A 21938-nucleotide genomic window follows, 5' to 3' on the forward strand; every position below is an offset into this window, starting at 1 on the left:
TCATGACGATCGTTGAATCGCATCATCATTTTGACATAAAAAATTCCCTCTGTAGTAGTGGTATAGGTATATAAATCTGGCTCTAGTGGGGTTGTGGTAAAACTGTCATTGTCTATAAAAAGTTATATCATAGAGTGAGTGAGTATGGTTTTACGCCGCTTTTAGCAATATTCCAGCAATATCACGGCGGGGGACACCAGAAATGGGCTTCACACATTGTACCCATGTCGGGAATCGAACCCGGGTCTTAGGCGTGACGAGCGAACGCTTAAACCACTAGGCTACCCGACCGCCCCTTATAACATAGAAGCATTGAATGGCTCCAGGTGGTGGTGAACTAGCGTCAATTTAGCTTAATCTCATGACGATCGATGAATCGCATCATCATTTTGACATAAAAAATTCCCTCTGTAGTAGCAGTATAGGAATATAAATCTGGCTCCAGTGGGGTTGCGGTAAAACTGTCATTGTCTATACTACTACTGGCTTGATTGCGAAAGAGACATCTGTCTGAGACATTGCACATGGTTTAACAGGATTCAAACACTGGAACATAACATCGTCAGTTTGAGTAGACATGCCTCTGACTTCCACCATTTGTCTGCGATGATCCATATCTTATGGAACTGATATCGTCTTCACACACAGCCTCACAGTAGTCATGCAGCATAATTGATATGATCTGTCAATATAATAAATAGCTTTTCATAACATTGAATAAATAGTTTTGTTTCGGTCTTTTGAGGTTAAAGGAATTAAAATTAATAAAAAATAAATTAACATGAATCTGTTAATACGAAGGCTAATATAAGAAGTGTATTATCAAGTTTATTGGTCAATGTTCTATTATGTTTTTAATACATTTATTCTTCTGTAAGTACGAGGGACTACACCATAATTTTTATATCTTTTCTTGTTAAACATAACTTCTCATAATAATCAACAAGTTCAAGAAAGAAAAAAAATGATGTTCCTGCTGTTCCCGGCACCTTGACTGAATGTTGTGGAATGATGTTCAACTTCAGACTAAGGAGTCCCTCCATGTATCTGCATGGTCACTTTGGGAGATTCAGGGTCACAGGCCTGATTGAATGGGTATTCATTTGGCTTAGGGGTATCAACAAAGTCAGCATCAGACACCTGAAACAAATTATCAACAGACACTGAGACATTTTTTCTTTTTATTCATACAAATAAGATGATAGAGAGAATATCTAGAATTTAAGATCAACACAACTGGAAACTATTTTGTTTTTTACATTTAAAGTTTTAATCATAACACTTTTTCACAATCACATAACATTCACAAATGGTAAAACACATTAAATACACAAACAATAGCAATAAGAATCAACATAACTCACTGTGAAAGTACTGAAGTTTTTCTTTGGAAAAATCGATGGAACATCATGCCCTATGCATGGACCGTTACCACCCATGAAATGTTCTGAGCATATTTCCGTGTGCTTGGTCACTGTGAGGTCTTTCCTCACAACCGAAGTCGCCTTATCCACGCTTGTCGCAGGGACTTGCTTACTGGAATGACGTGTAGAGATACTACTCTTTCGACGACTATCTTTCCCCTAAAATTGCTACAAATACAGCAGTATTGCTTCCCCATTTTGACAGCTTCAAAGCGGCACGCTGTTTACGACGGAAGTTGACAGTACTCGGCAGAAGTTTATCCAACCAATTGAACAGTTCCAACTCAAGACGGATAACTCTCATTTGAACTTGACATTTCAGAAAGGCGAATACCATGTTTAACATTAAGGTTGATGGTAGTAATTAAGAAAATTACTTATGCCTAAATTTATTAATACACCATGACATTCAGAAAGACGACTTTCTAAAAGCCCTTGTGTAATCATAGCTTTCAGACATTAATAATGACGTACCAATTTAGACGTTTGGGGGTCAGGGGTGGGGGTGTACATGAAGCACGAAATCAGACTACCAATTGTTGGATTTTAATTTTGTGGAAGACTCAGTGGGTTAGATTGCTGACTGTGCTTGGGATTAGGTGGCTCACTCTGGGACGTTTGGGTTCGAATCACAGATGGGACTCAACCCCAAAAAGTACTAGAATTTTGTACTTTTATGAGAAAGCGTAAAATGGTGCATAAATTTGTTCATTCAACACTGAAGGCAATAAGAAGACTCCACCTTTGAAAGAGGTGGCTAAATGGATTAAGTGGGCAGGCTTGGTCATTCCGTGTGTCATCGCATCACCATGGCATGGGTCATAGCTCGTAATACTGCTTTGTCTGTCCACAACTACAATATTCACAGGCAGCTCATTTGCAGCTGCTGTGAGTGAGTTGGGTTAAACGCCGCTTTTAACAGTATTCAAGTTATATCACGGCGTGTCAGCTTAATGTGGGAGGACAGCCCGAAGTGATGCAGGTCTCAGACGTTTACCTCTTCGGTGAAACCCACGAGCACGGGTATGGTGCTGACAAACCTAGAAACATAATTGGGGTGAACTGGGATTCGAACCCACAATCATAGGTTTCTGGTGTGTTCAGGGGACGCAACTCTGCACAGCGAATCGCAGCGCCTTAGACGACTCGGCCACCCATGCCCCCTGCAGCTGCTGTGTGACATTACGCAACAAGCAACACTAGCCAAGAAAATATTTTCGATAGGCAATCAACTGACCGGAGACAACTGCCACAATCACATTATGAAATAAAGACAATTTTACATAATTTATTTTGCAACATGGCTTTAATGATAAAACAATTTTTATTGCACATTTACTATTGAAAATCATGTAGGCAAAAACCTAATAAAAAGGAGAAAGCTGTCTGACTGAAGTTAATGCACATACATTCTTGTAAAAAGACTGATAATCTTCTTCATGACCACAAAAATAATGCACCCAAAACCATTAAGTTCCAAATAACATATACACTATATTGAGATACCTGAATATATTTTTATGGTTTGTTTTAAAAAATTAACTGAAACATTTAACTTTAGTACCACTGGTACAGAATGTCACTTGTGTAACATTAAAGTGTGATGATGTCCCCAAACTAGTTATGTTGTTTAAAAGACATAATACCACAATAACACTTGGCTGCAATGGAATTCTTATATTAACCTTTAATTTTGCAATTTGTAATAGCTTTTTGGGAATGACCATATATTGTTGTTCTATGTGCTAATAAAGGAATAATGACTCTTTAGAACACCTTCACTTGTTTATGATCAGACTGGAGTATAAAATTAATGACAAAGTATGAAAGAATGAAAATATCAATATTCTGCAATATTTTTCATCAGTCTACATGCATAAAAGATTGTACATGCACAATTCATAAAAAATCAATCTGTTGGAGAAATTGGGACGTAAGTCCAAGTTACTGAGTGAACAAAGCAAAATCATATATACACAAGAGAAATGAACCCCCCTCTGTCTAAACCACTGGATGGATTGTAAAAGAGTAGGGGATCCATTCTAATATGTGTTGATGTCAGCATCTGCTACAAACCATCAAATTGACACTAAATAAACCTACAATTTATATATTGATAGAGTCAAGGTTCAACCACGCAGATAAAGCAAATGGAGCATGTCTTTAAGAAATAAAAGTTGCTTTATCCTCATATGTAGTTTAATACAGGGGTCCGGAAATCATCCAAAACTGGCTCCCACAGAAGATCTGAAATTGGGTGAGATCAAGCGATATCTATACTGTAGATATCGCTGCAATGAAATTGCATCACAATGCTTTGCAGACCATTGTGACGTCATTGGTTACCATGACGTCACAATCAAATGACATCACTAATGGCTCTGCTACTGAAGCTGTTAGTAGTGCTTTTTACACTTAAGAAACTGCTTATAACTTTCTACAAACTGGAAAAGTTAGAAGAATGATGTTGGATGATAAATAAAATCTCACCCTCGTGTCTTCGGCAAGCCTCGGAGTTTTCCCACTTTTATCAACTCGTGTTGATATATTTGATCTCAAAAGACACTCGGGTGAGATTCTCTATTTAGGCCACGTCCCCTTCAAATAGCGTATTTTAGTATGACTTTTCACACACATTACAAGTTGTTACGTACAGTGTTCCCTCGTTATTGCACACTTCGGTTATAGTGCAGTAAAGCATGGCTCCAAAAATTTACTGACATTTTTTAATAAACTCAAGTTTTCCAGTGACATGATGTTTTCCCCCATCTCAGAAAACATAATCAGCTGATCACTGCAATCACGTAACACCGGAAATACCAGTCAACAAATCCGAACTGAAGTACGCAATTTGATCCTATTATTATAATGTCTGGTAATAAAAAAATTTGTTCATTGTTTATCTGGACTAATGATTGCAATATATTTGATTAATTAAATTCAAAATTTCATTCAATAATTATAACAATGTTTACAATAATTTCGATGAAATCGTATGCAAAGTGATCGGTAGATCGCACAACTAACCGTTATTTACAGCAACCAGAGTCAGATTACCACTGTTGGCGCCTTGAAATGAACTTTAGTTGCAAGAGAATGGATACACATATCATAAATGCCATACCATGACTCGCTAAAAGTCAAATTTGAGGGAGTTTGACTATTAAATGTCAACATAACGTTTTCACAATCAAAATACATGTAGTAGTATAGGTAATGATGGTTCTGGCTCACTTCCACTGGAGCAGGATTCATATACCTATACTGCTACTACAGAGGGAATTTTTTATGCCAAAATGATGATGCGATTTAATGATAGTCATGAGATTAAGTTAGATTGGCTCTAGCTCACCAATACCTGGGGCCAATCATTGCTTCTATTAGTATAAAAATGATGATGCGATTTAATGATAGTCATGAGTCGTATTAAACGAAATATCAATATTAATTAATAATGGATAAAATTTACTATAGCCCACGAGGATATTGGAAAGGTGTAGGAGCAATAAAAAAATTAGCCACCGCGGCTAAGGTATCTAAAGATGTGGCCAAGGATTGGTTAAAGAAACAAGCGATGTGGCAAATATATTTACCGGCACCGCGTTATATACCGAGGAAGAAGTTTGATATTTTTACAACGAATGAAGTTCATCAGGCTGACCTCTTGTTTCTTCCCCACGATAAGGTAAAACACAAAACGTATAAATACGCTTTAACGGTAGTGGATGTGGCTAGTCGATACAAAGAGGCTGAGCCATTAACATCGAAAGAATCAACAGAGGTAGCTAATGCACTGAGTCGCATATATAAACGTGGACCGCTAAAATGGCCTAAGCTATTTCTAGTAGATCCCGGTCGCGAGTTTATGGGATCGGTAACTAAACTGTTAACAAAGAACGATGTCGAAATCGTCCATGGTGAAAGAGAGGCCCACCGCAGTCAAGCTATCGTCGAAAGATTTAACAGGACATTAGCGGAACGTTTGTTTGGTTATCAGTATGGGATCGAAATGAAATCCGAGCGATTGAGATCAACCGAATGGGTGACACGATTACCAGCCGTTGTATCAGCGCTGAATAATGAAGTAACGAGATTAATAGGGAAGAAACCATCCCATGCTATTAAAATGAAATCCGTGACTTCCGAATCTTCAGCACCGAGGAGAGGCAAAGAACGAAAACTTCCGGATAGAGTAAGGGTAAGATATTTATACCAGGCCGGTGAACTCGAAGGAGGCCTACGTCGCGCAACCGATCCCATATGGTCCCTTAAGACGTATAACATTAGTAGATTGGTTTCGAAAGAAGGAGAGCCTATTCTTTATTATCTTCAAGATGGACCGGGTAGGGCATTTGTACGAGAAGAGTTGCTCATAGTTCCCGACGGTACGGTATTACCACCATAACCATAAGCATAGGTATTTACACCATCATTATCAATCCTTCTCTTTGTATCTAAGGGGGATAATGATGTCTTGTTCATTCTTAATCCATATATCCTATGATCGTAACTTCTTAAAGAGTTCATCTCGTGTTTGAACGTTCTACCATTAAATAATGATTCTTTATACTGTTCGTGTTTGATATGCTTTTTTACAACATACTTCTTAACGCCCTTAGCTTTTCTTATCTCTCCATTATCGGACTTCTTTATAGAATACATCTTAGGTCTTAATCCTACATACTCCGCTATAGGGGTCCCAGCACATTCATCCTTCATCTTACCTAACACCTTTTTATTTACTACACTGTGCAGTGGATTATCTTTTGGGTAATCGCTCGTGTCGTACATATCTATTTTTTCTGCCATATCTTTATACACATCCTCGGTTTGTATTTCCATCAACAAAGAATCTGTGTCGGTATATAACACCTCGCATCTATCGCCGTATTGCTTCTTAAGTTCGTTGTAATAAAAGTCATACATTAAGTGTTTTGACAAGTCGAGAATACTCATACCGACGTACACCGGTCTGTTGAATTTTATATTACTCTTCTGCATATGCAACACGGCTAAGTCGTTATCAAATATCTTGCTTCTGTTAAAAGCCGGACTGGCTATAAGTTTCCTGAGTCTTTCTTCCTCATTAGATCTGACTAATTTAACATCAACACGCTTCCTTAGATTCTCCATAGTTTTACCAAATACCGAGTTATTCATGAGCTTATACAGATTCTTTTCGAAATCGCTGGTAGCTATCTTTCTTAAATCTGTGTTCAACCTTATATAGGGCTCCATCCAAGGGCTTTGATCAAACTTTAGAACTCTGTGTATTTTCTTGAGTATCATACCTAACGATAGATACAACTGGAGATTTCTGTAGTGAACTATATATTTTGTTTTATCCATCAAATTTGGTATGAGTTTTTCTACATTAGCTAACCTACTATTACCCATCAAGGAGCGTTGATATTCCAACATCCAATCTTTATTAACCATTAATCTTTCGGGAGCTAGCGGATAACTGTTATGGTCTTTATGTAACGAACTTGGATATTCCAAGTCAACTTCTAGTATGTACCCTTTATTCACTTCGATATTATGGATATTATTCACATTAATATCATTGACCCATTCAAAACCACCCGTGGGAAAAGGTTGACTCATAGCCCATCCGTACAAATTGTTAGCGTCGAGATATAATATGTGGGTGTCGGGTTTACTGGGATCCTATCCTTCCACTAATTTATTATTAGCCTTAGAATACCTTTTAGCTGCCATCGATATACCACCTCTTAATCCTTTCTCAATAAACAAGTGCATATCGTAATCTGTGAGTGGTTTTAGTTCTACGCCAGTCTTCTTCAACAATGCATCCCACGATAGTCCGGGACTGGAATAGTACCATGCCGGGTCCAAGCCGTATTGTTTGAAACATGTCTTTCTAAATATCTCGAATATATCGGCGAGTAACAGTACATCGGTTTTTAAGTACAGATCGTGATAATCACCTAAATTCTTACAACCTAATTTATCCCACACCGTCAGAGCGTGTTCATAATCGGCATCTGTTATTCTAGATTCTGTTAAGTTACTATAGAATGATTCGAGGGGTGGTAATTCAGTTTCTTCGAATCTAGACCAATCATCCATATATTCGTAAGGATATACACCTTTTCTCAGCAACAAATGACGAGTTATCTTATCGGTATATTTATTTGTTATCGCGAAGTCATCGGGATTGTTCGCATTAGCTAAATTGTCCAGGGAAGATAACAGAAACTGTACGGAGTCTATGAATCTAAGCCCATTACTTTGCTTTGTTCTAGATTTCCCATCCTTGTCCCTATAATGTATAGGTTTAGTCAACGAGAACGATATGTATTTTTCCATATTATTAGGAATGCACTTAAACCGCCGTCGGTCTTTGAGATAGCTTGCATAATGAGATGTGAATCGTATCCCCTAAGGTTATGAAACACAACGGGGATGGGTATTGTTTGAGAGTTCATTTTTAGTTTCAAGTTACACTCGTTATGCGCGGCTCCCCGATAATTACCCGTGACGTGACAATGATCTCTTACGGAATCCCCATCCAGGGGTTTATTACAAACGTGACAACTCGTTGACTTCTTATGGACCCTCCAATCATCCCTCGTCATACGCATGGGTTTCTTACACGATAATTTTTCCCTGATTATTCTCTCTTCATTTTGTAGATATTCTAGGAACTTTCCCGCTGCATCGGGACCTCTGTAAATCACGGGCGGGTTTGTTTTCCCATCATACCTTACAACTATATATCCAAACCCACAAGGAATATGTTCTTGAGTTTTGTACGTAAAACTATTATCAGTATTATTGCGTTCGGTATTTTCTATGGGTTTGATAAGCGCTTCGAAGTCGGCGTAAATTACGTACGGTACTGGCATTTGATTACAATAATGTTCAAATTTTAATATATTTTTTCCCTCTTTAGGCATATCGATCCTGATAGCATTCTGTCCAACACCTCTACAGTCTTCTTTATGCGCTTCTAATAGATCTTGTCTGCTGTACCCATGCAGGCATCTTTCACAGAAATATTTCTTTCTAGCATGTTTTGTTTGATCGTATATTAGCCTGTTTAAACTCTATATCCACGTATAATGATATTTACCATCTTTTTCGATCAGAAATGAATTGATTCTGGGGATATTTTCCGGAGCGGAGCTTATCCTGTGTACAACAATTCCTTTAGAATGTCCGAAAACATTTATAGCTAAATTATTTTGCTTTTCCACCTTATCAATTTGTGATATTGGTGTAGGTTCGTCTATACCATCGAAGTTGAGTCCATCGTTTTGGGGATAGCTAGAAGGTCTATCCGGATTTTTGTCTACGGGGAACAATGCAGATCTTATCATCATTCTTAAACAGTCATCGGATTTATTTTTTACGTTAATTATGGCTTTTTTCTTCTTATAATACGGGGGTAAATCTATATAAGATCCACCTTTGAAGGGCATATAATTTGCTATATCTAAATATAAACTATCGATTTTATCCACACCCCAACCAGAACCTCTATTAGTCCAGCGTTCTAAAGTTTCCTGTATCCTCTGAATTGATGTATCTAATGATGAGTTTATAGTATCGGATTCGGTTATAACTTCTTGATTGCTACGGAAATATGGTTCGGTATATTCGGTGCTATCGTCTGTGTTACTTTTACTCAATGTCATTTTAATCGTCAGCTGGTATTTTATACTATGTAAATCATCTAATTCCTCGTTAATTTTACTCGATATGATGGGCTTAATATCGTTAACATCCATGTTGGAATTAATATCCATCTTCCAACCTCTTAGATATTTACCAACGCCGGCGGATGTGGGTACAAATATTAATTCTTGATGTTGATTATCATTATTATGTCGATTATCATCATTATCATCATTATCATTATCAACATCATCAATAGGTTGATTATTATCTAGTAAAGCGATCAATTCAGCTCTTCTCATTCGAGAATAACCTCTCAGCCCACTGTTTCTCGCTCGAACTTTGAGTTCTCTAACAGTCTGGGGTCTGTTGTATTCCAAACCGAGTAAATCCATCAATTCAGCTTTTCTCATACGAGAATATCCACGCAGTCCACTTTGCTTTGCCATAGCTTTTAATTCTCTGACAAAAACCATTGTGGTTGAATGGTATATGCAAAATGAGACAAATGTCTAATTGGTTGTTTTCATATATCTAAATACATATTCTCCCCAACCTATTCCTCTCATTGATGTAATCTCTCTTCCTAGCATAAATAATCTGGTTCCTGACCCTATCAGCACCGTGTTCCTTGCATAAACAATAACGACCTTTGACCCCTATCCCGCATACAGAACACGTATAGTTTATGTTTCCGCGCCTGATGTAATAATTGTGTATGCCGCAGTAAAAGAAATCAACACAGCGTCGGTTACAAAGGGTAGTCTTTCCCATGAGTGTAAACTTGCAGTTATTCATGGTATATACATCTATCATATCATTTGTCTAAATGCAAATCACAGTTACACTGTGAGATATTGCTTATTCTATTTATAGATCATAGCCACAGCTGTCACTCTGACTTATGCATGGTATAGCTGAAAATCAATAGAGAAGTCAATCCAATAATAATAAATGTGACCTCTCGGTTCTTTTGTTCCTCTGACGGTGTATAAAACTGACTCATTGTTGGTCTCGGTATTGGGTCTAGTTTTTTCCCATAAACGAGGAAGTATTCGTGCATGGCAGATTCGACATCCTTAAACGTTTGAATTGAATGTCCTTCCTTAATCAGTTGTTCATGAATAAAGTCTAATCTCTTCATTCTCTGCTGTGTATATTGTAACTGGGCTGCTTGGTATTGTTCTAAAGCTTCGTTATGTCGTTTACGCTCCTCTTCAACTTCTTTAGCGTTTGATCCCCTCATACTGGAAAATAAATAATTACTCCCCGAAAAAGCTAGAGCATTAACAACAGCTCCACCGACCATCATCGCAATTGTTGCCATTTTTATATGAATATAAATATTCAAATGTTTAATTACTTCATTATGTCTTCCGGGATAAGTCCTTGTTTGATGAGCATATCCTTCGTCGCCATAGCTAATCCAATATCGAGAACCATCATTGGTATGTCATATCCATTAAAATCTAGCTTGGGAGGTGTGGCTTTAGTAATCATTTTAGCCATACGGGCATAGCCAATGGCCAAGCCGGTGACCACCGCTGAATGATACGTCGCGTTTACCAACATTTTACCGTCTGTAGCTGGAGTAGTCATGCTTCTTATAGCATTATATGAGGACTAACCTCTAATTGAACTTGTTGTTGCGGCGGGGGTGACGTTTTCTCTTCTCCGGTCTTATAAAAGAACCATACAACCGCTATACCAGCAACTCCTACTAGTGCCCATGTTTTAATCGGATTAATATTTGAATTATTTATTAATTTCGCTTTCCTCGCCAGCCCTCCCTTTCTTCCTGCAGCTATTTTCAAAGGATTCTTTGTCACTCTGGGTTGTTTTTTTGTTTTCTCATTCACATGTGGTGGTTCCTCATTCACTTGTTGTTCCGCAATCTGTTGTTGCGTTTCCACAATCTGTGGTTCCTCGTTCACAATCTGTGGTGTCACCTGTGTCTCCATTTATATTATTAAGTGGGCACGTATGTTTAAATTGACAATACCTAGCCGTTATTAAAGCTGTGGTGAACGGAGCTAAAAACATTCCGTATCTATGATAAAACTCACAGCTCACTGCGCTTATAGCGTGTTCGATGAATGGGTCTTTCTCGAGAGATTCGCATAAATACAGGCGATGTTCTGCCGGGATGGGGAGAAACGTACTAGCTACGGCTGTGTATAGTTGTAATATAGAAGACCCTATCGTTTTAGTCATGGTAGCTCCCAGTCTAGACTCGTAACGCGCGTACAGTTTTTTAATCTCTTCGTCGGTCATGTTATCAATTTTTTCGATGGTATAATTTTCTCCCAAATATTGGGAACATTTTCCACCGGCTACCAAAGCGGCGAGTCTTTCTCTATGTTTATCTAAAGATTTATCTACATGTTGATCTGCATCAGATTCTTTGAGCATTTGTTCGATGAGTTCGTCGCATTCCATAATGTAATACCTAAGGAGATATTTAAGTCTAACATAATATAATATGACATATCCAATACAACCCGTAATAATGAACTGTTGTGAAAGAATGAGGATTTCGAACCACATTTTATGTAATATTAACCGCTAATGTTCAATTTGCTACATTTTGCTATAATTTGCTACATTTTTGCTGTAATTTTGCTACAATTTGCTATAATTTGCTAAGCAATTGCATAAGCAGCTGGTTGATCGGTTTTTAATACAAGTTTACAGTGCTTCGTTGCCGCTAACACTTTTCTGACTTTGTCTCGTTCGCCCTTGGTATAAATGACATCATTTTCGCGTAAACATTCCTCGAATGAATCTCGATCTTTGCAATGAAATAGTGCTACCCATTTGGTCTGCTCTCTAAGATCTTTTAGGACAGAGTTGTATTTTTGAGTAAGTACCCAAACGCTATGTTGAGTATGCCGTCCGGAGAATGCTAAATACGAAAGCATATCTTTCTTTTTTGTGAGTTCTTTACTCGCGCTGCAATCGTCTATTACGAAAAGGGTTGATTCTCCTTTGTATTTTTCGTGACATACTCGTAAGCAGTCTTGTAAACGATCGCCCGGATCGACTCTGTGTACCCCGTCGTCATTCATTACCCAATCTCTCGATAGGTAGGTTTTATTAACGCTTATAGTCGGGCACAGAATAATGATATGATCGAAAACGTCCCGATAATGACTTTCTAAAATATCTAGAATAAAAGCTGTTTTTCCGCAGCCCGTTTGCCCGCATATGATAGCGCAGTGCGGATCTTTAGGTAAAAGATTATCAATAGATTGCTTGCACGAATCTCCGATTCTGTATATTAAGTTGCGCATCCATAATCACGTACAAATATATGTTTAATTTACCAGCCGCTTCCTGAAGCTTCGTTATCTGTATGGTGGCACCCTCGCTAGCATTTTCTATTCTCCTCCCACTGCCGTGTAATTGGTCATCGTCCGTTGTTCGCATGTCGAGCCATAGCGCGTACTTCGTTGTGAGGTATTCACCCATCGATACACTCCCGAGAGACAGATCTTTCACGACCGCGTTAACTTCCGGAGAACGTTTTATAGAAGGAAGTTTTTTAAACTCATCCCACTGGTGATACGCTAGCATTCCTTGGCTATATAGTTGATTAGGAACGCCCTCGATAGTCAATTCTACTTTTGTAATCTTGGGATTGTAAAACTTCTCGGTATTTCTTTTAAACGCATCGGAGGGGTCCTCGAACAACATTAAAATACCCTTCAGCGACCTCGTGGGGACGTTTAGATTGATATTCCACATCGTATCTTTTTTGTCCCTCGTGATCTTTCGGTGTCGCAGCACGCGATCGTACAAAATGGCTAAACTTCCGGTATACTGGTTACGAATTTGTCTGGCTAATTCAGGATCCGTTATCATATCGTACTCCAGCGATATATTGTCAATGGAATAGCTAGCATCTTCATTAGCAGATCTGATTACTCTACCGTAGTCATTAAAAGTGAGTTCGTATTCTAACCTATCGCCTAGGGATGCTTGATAAAAGGGCATGTGGGAATCTAGTAATTCAAAGTCTAGGGGAACATAGAATCTGTTACCTAATGCGTCGGCAACGGCCTTATCTTTTTCGTTGGTATCAACACCATTTTCAGCGCCCACGCGCAGTCTCAATGTGTTCTTATTACAAATACCTTGGTACTGTAAGTTTTCCCGCTCTTTATCCGTTCTCCAGAGATCCATGTAGCAATAGTATACATCGCTATCGTCGATACTCAAAACCTCATTACCGCTAATTTTAATGGCGATTTTCTTAACGATAGCACGACCTATATTCTGAACGGGCTCTCTGTTAACGTCTGTAGAAGTCAAACTAATCGTAAATGCTAGTCGGACAGTTCCCGGAACTAACACATCGTGTGCGCCGAGATTAGGAAAGCGAACCAGAAGCGTTTGATTCTGATCTATGGTACTAGGGTTATTAGTTATAGTTACAGACTGACGAATTGCTTTGACCCCTAATGGATCTCGAAGTCTACGTTGTGGGTTTAACTTGCGTCCGTATTGCGAAGACATTGTTTATATTGAAATTATGTACCCTATGTTTAATATAAAAATGGCTAATTTTGAACATAATGAATTAGATCTAAGTACATTTGATGACTTTGATAACCCAAACGAAGAGGGTACTGATGAAACCAACTTTGGTGGCACGAATCTTAACGATGAAATTTTACAATCAACCGTCAATGATTATTACGATGCATTAAAAGATGATAAAAATTATGTTATCCCAATAGGTCGTGACTATTCAAAGTTTATGCTAGATAGTAAAGGAATATTACGACTGCGTGACTCTCCACATATTGATCTTATGCATTATAGTACTCGTAAGCCCCTAGCCTTGTCTACTAGTAGTAGTACTATAGCTGGTAAACATAGCCGCGAGTTTGTTCGTGATAAATTAGGTTTTGTGGACTACCGACGACTTTCCGCGAAGACTACTAAGGTTCTTAGGACTGTGCGGGAAGAACTCGTTAATACAGATGATTTGGAAGAAGCCTCTCACGTGGCCTCGAACGGACTCGGAGAAATCTTGGATACCTATTACGATAATTCCACGTTACAGGTACCATATTCAGAGTTCAGTATTAGGGAATTACGAGGTCTTGACAAGGCAATGCGAACAATGCGGGGAGAACTCATCAATAATATAGCCAAGATATCCGAAATCGACAAGCATATAGCTCAAGAGAAAACAAAACTCGAACAGGCTGGCGATGAGTTCAGTAGACGCCGCGTAGCAGAAAGATTACGTAACTTAGAAGACGAAAGATCGGCCCGCCCCGAAGCAGCTTCCAGTAATAGAAAGGCACTTCGTTCGCAAATCAGTCGTATTCGAGAAACTATCGATCAAGTCCTCAACGATGACACTACACTAGCCGATAAAATTAAAACATTGTTCAGAGAACAGGGAATAACCATTGCCAGTATTTTAACCGCGTTGGGTTTTATTATATCGACTTTGACTCTCTCGTTAACAGGTGGTAGTACAGGTGGAGGTACACCGCCTAGCGATAAAAATGGTATAAAAGAGTGGATAAAAAAGCATTTAAAAGCATTAGGTTCAGCACTGGGAAAGCTCGCTGAGAAAGCCGCGGCCGCACTTCCCGGTATAATAGGGAGTGTTGTTTCCTGGCTATTGAATTTATTAGCTAAGACCACCACTTGGCTTAGTCAAAACTTGTGGGGGTTGATCGTAGCAATTGCAGGGCTGTTGTACGTGTTCGCTAAGAACTATTTAACCAAATCATGAGTAAGCCAACCGAGACTCCACCCACTACAAGCGCTGTTTTTTCATCGATATGTTGTTGATTTTTAGCCTCAATATGCGGTGGTACTTGTGCGTGTGCGTTAGTAGATGGTTGAGCGATAGTTGGTGTTTGCGGCTTGACTATTCCCTTTTCGCCCGTGATCGTTTGCGTTATTAATTCGACGTTAATATCTGAATTTATACCTGGTTTTTGTTGATCGGTAGCGATAACAATTTTATTATTATAACCTATCACTTGACCGATCTTAAGTTCCATATTACTCGGAGACATGTATAGTCCCGGCGCATAAACGAAGTCCACTTTTGATTGAGCGTACTGTAATGCATCTTGAAAACGCTTTATAGACGATGGTATGTCAACTGGTGAATTAATGGCGTCCTCCACGTTTGAGACAAACTGTTTTTGCGCATCGAACGCCGTCCCAGTACCGATAATGGATGTTCGTGTTTGCGATTGTGCTCCGAGAATTGCCCATACATAAGTTCTTATCGATTCATTAACTCTTTCAAATCCTGGGTTAGTAAAATTATTTTCCGTTTTATCATTAAGAAATTCATTCCAAGCATCTGTTGTATCGTTTGGATGCACAAACTTTGTTATAAGATAAGGAATGCCACTCTCAACGTTCATACGATCTGCTCTAAACTGTTTATCCGAGAGAGCAAAGCCTGAAGGGATCACACCCGCTTTAATTAAATAATCGCTTTTATCTTTAATAGTTCTTTGTCCATTGTACGGAATACCTAGACCATGGCTAGGTCCACTAATGCGCCAATCTTTACTTGTAGAAACATTAAATTCATTACAAATACGTTCGAAGGCCCTCTTATTATAATGATTATTTGTATGATTCCATGCTGGATCCATCGGTAATGGAGCACTAATTTCTTTAAGTATACGTCTAATCTGATAGTACACGTGAAATAATATCACAGACTTATATAGTTTAAATCCTGGGGCATTAACAGATACGCCACATCCCGTTGTGGCACACCATACGGCAAAGTTTAACTGATTCTGCCAAAATTGCATCGGACGGTTAAACCAATCGTCAATCATTTTATCGTTAGTTGCCGTGAAACTGTATTTTTCAAAGATATCGTGGAATTTAACGGTAAACTCAGCACCGGAGGCAGTTACTATAATCGATTGATTAGTAATGTGAGTCGATTTCATATTTAAGTTATGATATAGTATCATTGTATATTTAATATGTATGTTACACTCCCGGGAATAACAAATGGTCAGTCTATTGAACTGCTTCATACTATCGATAACTGGGATGGACAACTCGAAGTAGCTCTATGCGATGTAACGTATTACCCGCTGTGGACCAATATAAGTGCTGCGAGAGATAATAATGAGTTGTCTATAACAAATAAACAAAATATTATTGAAAAAAACATTAATATACCTGATGGGTATTACAATATATGCTCACTCAATGATAACATTTTTAAGCCTAATGGAATTAGTATCACACAAAATGAGTCGAATGGGATAGTGAAAATCGGCACTGGAGAAAAAGGTATGTGGATTCATGAGAACTTAGCAATTACACTTGGATTTACACAGGTAGAAAGATCAAGAGACTTTATATTATCAATATTCAGGACAACATCTGATGGAGATGCATTACCCGATTTAGTTCCCTATAAAGAGTTGTGCATCCATCTTGATCAGATCAGTACGACGGATAATATTCAACAAGAAAGTCCTTCAACTCTTCTCAGAAGTGTTCCAGTTAAAGATGAAAAATATAATAGTGGTAGAACGGAATCTTTCTCAACATTACAATATAAAAAATTAAAGCGTGGTATTATTTCAGACCTCAAAATTTCTGTATTAGATGTAAAACATCAACCTGTACATATAGGATACTTAAGTGTAACACTCCATATTATAAATAATGGTTGATGCATCAGGCCCTGGAACAGTAAGACAATGTAATACAATTGCGCTTTCCGATCTCGGAGACACAGAAGGATTTGGTAAACCCGGTACCTATGGTAAGTTATACGCTTTACACTTACACGATAATGTATACAATCGGAAAGAAGTCACATTCACGGGTAATCTAGAAGATTTAAGCGATGTCGATGTTAGTAGACTCCTTAAAAACACTTCGTACAATATTACTCACAACGACGATAATAAATGGACTATGGTCGAAGCAAACATCGAGTGGCTACTGAATATCGTCATTACCCCACCTTATGTGATAATGGGTAAGGGACATAATTTAACTAAGATAATAAATAGTGGTATCGTACTCGCGGCTTATATCCCATCAAAACGAAAAAGTGTGTTAGTTACCCCCCTGCCAGAAAACCCAGGTCATATGTTATATAGTCGTCCGGCCTTAAAAAATGTTACTTTAAATTCGGTTACTGAATTCGAAGATATTAAAGTTAACCTGAGTGCAATACCTAATCTTTCTACACTTATTGTTGAAGTCTTGTTCGGAGATGTACCGGAAAATGCCTTCGATATATTACCAGGTCTATCGATTAAATGGCTAAAGAAACACGAGCGTCAACGTTGCAGTATTATTCATATCGGAGCATCGCCCGTTGCAACCCTCGAGGGGGTCCAAATTATTAAAAGTGACAGTATTTCTCTTTCTAAGATATTATTGCCGTATAATATACATTTGATTAGATTGATGTATAGTCTCAAAACATTAAAGCAAGACCAATTAAAGACTATTATATGAACGTAATATACACTATGAGTTTATATCCGACGCTCAGTGAAGCATTTGAAAAGATGGATACTGTTGATGGATTTCGATTACATCAAATAAGCGACATAAAACATCGAATAGGGAAGGAGAGGGAGTTGAGACTTGGATTGTATAAAAAGTATCGCAGAGCCATGAATGCTCTGGACGGAGTTGACACCGTGCTTTTAGTATCTGGCATGGGACTCGGTGTAGCGGGTATCGGTTTACTATCAACTATAATCGCCGCGCCTATCGTGCTCGGCATGGAAATAACCGCTGGAGTCTCGGGACTGGCAGGAATAGCGATAAAATTCATTTCTCGTAGGTTACAAAAGAAAGCATAAAAACACGATAGTATTCGGATACTCGCCGAAGCAAAGTTGAACAGCATTGAGGATCATATTTCGACAGCAATGGCCGATTGTAAGATATCCGAGGATGAGTTTCGTTTAGTGCTGTCGGAGCTCAACAAATACAATAAAATGAAGCAGGAGATTCAATCAAAATCTCGTAAGACCAGTGGTATTAGCGAAGACGAGAAAAAAAAGTTCATAGAAGAGGGGAGGCAACAAGCGCGTCAATTATTCCATGCCAAAACCAAAGAACTGGTTGGAGATTTAAAATAGATTGTTTACTTTCGTGTGATTACATTTAGACAAATGCTAACATAAATATATAATAATGGAGAAAGCTATTCAATGGAAAGAATTACCACAAGGTTTTTATTATATCAGTGATGTCAAACCAACCAAATACGGTTATCAATTGTTTCTTATCAATTTACAAAAAGAGTGTAGTTATATAGTCTGGTCTCCTAGTAAAATGAACGAAGAACTTAATAAAAATGTTGAATATCGCTTTATCGATAAAAATAATAAAGAATATTTTTATTACCATTTAGACTCATCTAAAGCAATGATTGGCCCCAGGTATTGGTGAGCTAGAGCCAATCTAACTTAATCTCATGACTATCGTTGAATCGCATCATCATTTTGGCATAAAAAATTCCCTCTGTAGTAGCAGTATAGGTATATGAATCCTGCTCCAGTGGAAGTGAGCCAGAACCATCATTACGTATACTACTCATGTAGCGCGGGAAGTCCCTACAGTGACTGGTCAAAATTGATCCATACGTAAAAAAATACCCTGCGTACCATCTGTACCGAAGTGCTACGCTTATGGTTCTTATAATTTTAAGCATATATCGTGGAAGCTGCAACTAAAATAACACGATACTGGAATATATTATTCCTTATAAAATAATAATTTTGGATACAATTTTTCCCGACCATTGCATCAAAGTTCTTTGAAGTTGTATCATTGGGTACATTTTAACTGAATCACCTGTAGATTTGGAAGAAACGTGTGCGCACCTGATTGCTATTTCCGGCTTAGTTTACGAGAAAATACACACAGTAATCTTAATCTCTGCATATAAAACAATGCCTTGGAGAGCAGGAAATACATTTTAAATGGTAAATAATCTAGTGATGTTTTATAATCAAATTTCATACTTTTATTGATCAAGTTTGTTATACCTGTTTATTAACCTGAATTTGCTGAAGGGATACGATAACGCTCATCAATTATTTGGACCAAGAAGGGAGCATTGTTTCTTAAAATCTTCCGACAAAAGAATTTAAATGTCCGGTAAGCAATATTTTAAACCAGACATTTGAGATTCCCAATTGGACATGTTCGGCGCATATGACCAATTCCAGACCCCTGGTCTTTATTAAACCAGGGGTCCGGAAATAGTCATATGTGCCTAAACTATCATAAAGCACGAGGACACTTGTATCTAATATCCATTCAATATGTAGTAATTCAATAATCAATCACAGTAATAACTAGCATTTAACTTTTAGTTTTTATAATAATTTCCTTCAATTTAATCACATCACAGAGAATTAACACAGACATGCACACTGACTGTCCACCTTGACACCCCGAGGAAGCCTCTCATTTTTGCTGAAAAGGGTTCCTATAGGAGCCCTTAAACCCGATGAAGGTCTTAAGTCTACACAAGTGAGAAAGAGTGAAAAAGAAGGTGGATTTGTTTTTTGACCAATCCCCTAGGGTGGCTTGGGCTGTTTGAAGCTCACCTGGCAAGCTGGCAGAACCTCTGAAGTGCACACTGACTGTCTGCCTTGACATGCCGAGAAGCCGCCCATTTTTGCTGAAACAGGAGAGAGAGTGAATGAAACTTTTTAATCTAGATGGGGTTGTGCATGGTCAAAGGGATCAGGAGGGGTCTAAGCAACAGCCCATGACTCCCTGGAGGGTCCAGGAAGGGACCACCCCATCATTGTAGACTTAAGTCCTGCTGTAGCTTTAAGGGTTCCCAAGGAAGCCACCATTTTTGCTGAAATGGGAGAGAGTGTGAATGTCATAATCACAACTTAGATGGAAAAATTGCACCTTTACAAAAAATAGTAATCTTGACTGGGACAAAATTTATGTCAAAAGCATTTCAAGTTACTTGAGACTTGGGAAAGTACAGTAAAAACTTCTGCAATGATTAATACCAACAAATCTGTTTTTATTTCTGATGAAAGTGTCAGATCATGATCAATGCAGTTTAGGTCTTGCGAGAGAAGAAACTATTTTACCTGTTTCTTTTAATGTCATGCTGTTCATACTTTTTGACAAATCTTCCGTCTTGAGTAACATACAGCTGCTCACATGTGTTCATATCCAATTGGATGCTCAGCTTGTATTATCTGGAATAAGGGAAAATATCATTACTGATCATGTATTTCATCTCATTTTATTATTTGCCAAATGGTTAATTTATAAGTGTAAATTGAATTTGTAAAAAAAATCCAAACATATTTTATACAAAAAGGGCATCATATCATATATTGTATGGAGATAAAAGTTGTGTCACTTTAATACCTGGAATTGTATGTAATACTTTTTACTTTATTTTTGTTATATATTCTACATGTATGAGGACCATAGATAAGCAGTACAGAAATGACAGTGTCTCAGAATCTCTGTTCATATGGTTATTTTTTATCCAGAAAGAGGATTGCACATTCCTGAACCTCTGTCTCTCGGACACAAGAATAAATGGACTCAACTCAAGTCTAGAATGATTTGGATTTATATAATATATTTTATTTTTCATAGTTGCATATTGTAGGTGACCAACTTTTGCCACACGAAGAGATTGCTTTGCTCTTGCATATAACAAGTAGAGAAAGATGAATTGTATAAGTATGGAGCTTGGTGACAAGAGGTTTTTACTGTGTTGGGTATGAAAGTAATAGCAAAGACACGTCAATGTTTCGATCAGGGCTACTGTGGTGCATCACTGAATGTTTCGGAGAAAGGCGAGGTTGGTTGACTCTGTAATTTGCGTAACTTTTGATCTCTCCGAAGTTGAGTCTCGCAAATACAGTACAGCACAATCTTCAAAGACACATAAACATTGCGAACAGGATGGAAGTAAACAGAAATTGTGAGATATTTTCTAAGGGGGTGTTTGGGGCTCTGAACATTGCCCATAGTAGATGCGCGAAAGCGAAAAATGACCAGCTCGGACATCATTAACTGCCAAGAAACTTCCATAGCCAAGGTCTGAGACCGATCTGACAACTTCATATTTCACTTCAAAATGGTGGCCAAAATACAGCCAAAACGGATAAAAGAGAGCTGTCTTTTCGTCAAAAATTCAAACTTGTCCCAACGTAGTGAAAATTGAAAGGAAGGTAGACTTTGGCATTGCAAAAAGGTTGGAAGTAAAAGACAATTTGTGAGACATTTCTAAGGGGGTGTTTGGGGGCTCCGAACATGGCCAAAAGAGTTGCGAGAAAGGAAAAAATGACTAGCTCAGATCTTGTCTACTGAAAAGAAACTTCCATGGCCAAGGTCTGAGACCTATCTGACAATTTTATATTTCGTGCCAGAATGGTGGCCAAAATACAGCCAAAAAGGATAAAAGAGTGCTGTCTTTTCGGCAAAAATTCAAACTTGTCCCAACGGAGTGAAAATTGATAGGAAGGTAGACTTTGGCATTGCAAAAAGGTTGGAAGTAAAAGACAATTTGTGAGACATTTCTAAGGGGGTGTTTGGGGCTCCGAGCATGACCGATAAGAGTTGCGCGAAAGCTAAAAATGACCCGGCTCAGACCTCGTTTACCGACGAGAAGCTTCCACGGCCAAGGTCTGAGGGGTGTTTGGGGCTCCGAACATGACCGATAAGAGATGCGCAAAAGGAAAAAAATTACCGGCTCAGACCTCGTAACCGACAAAAAACTTCCATGGCCAAGGTTGGAGACCGATCCAACAACTTTATATTTTACTCCAAAATGGTGGCCAAAATACAGACAAAACGGATAACGGATAGCTGTCTTTTTGGTAA

Source organism: Haliotis rufescens, unplaced genomic scaffold (assembly GCF_023055435.1).
Source record: "Haliotis rufescens isolate VD_foot unplaced genomic scaffold, xgHalRufe1.0.p SCAF_5, whole genome shotgun sequence".
NCBI lineage: Eukaryota > Metazoa > Mollusca > Gastropoda > Lepetellida > Haliotidae > Haliotis > Haliotis rufescens.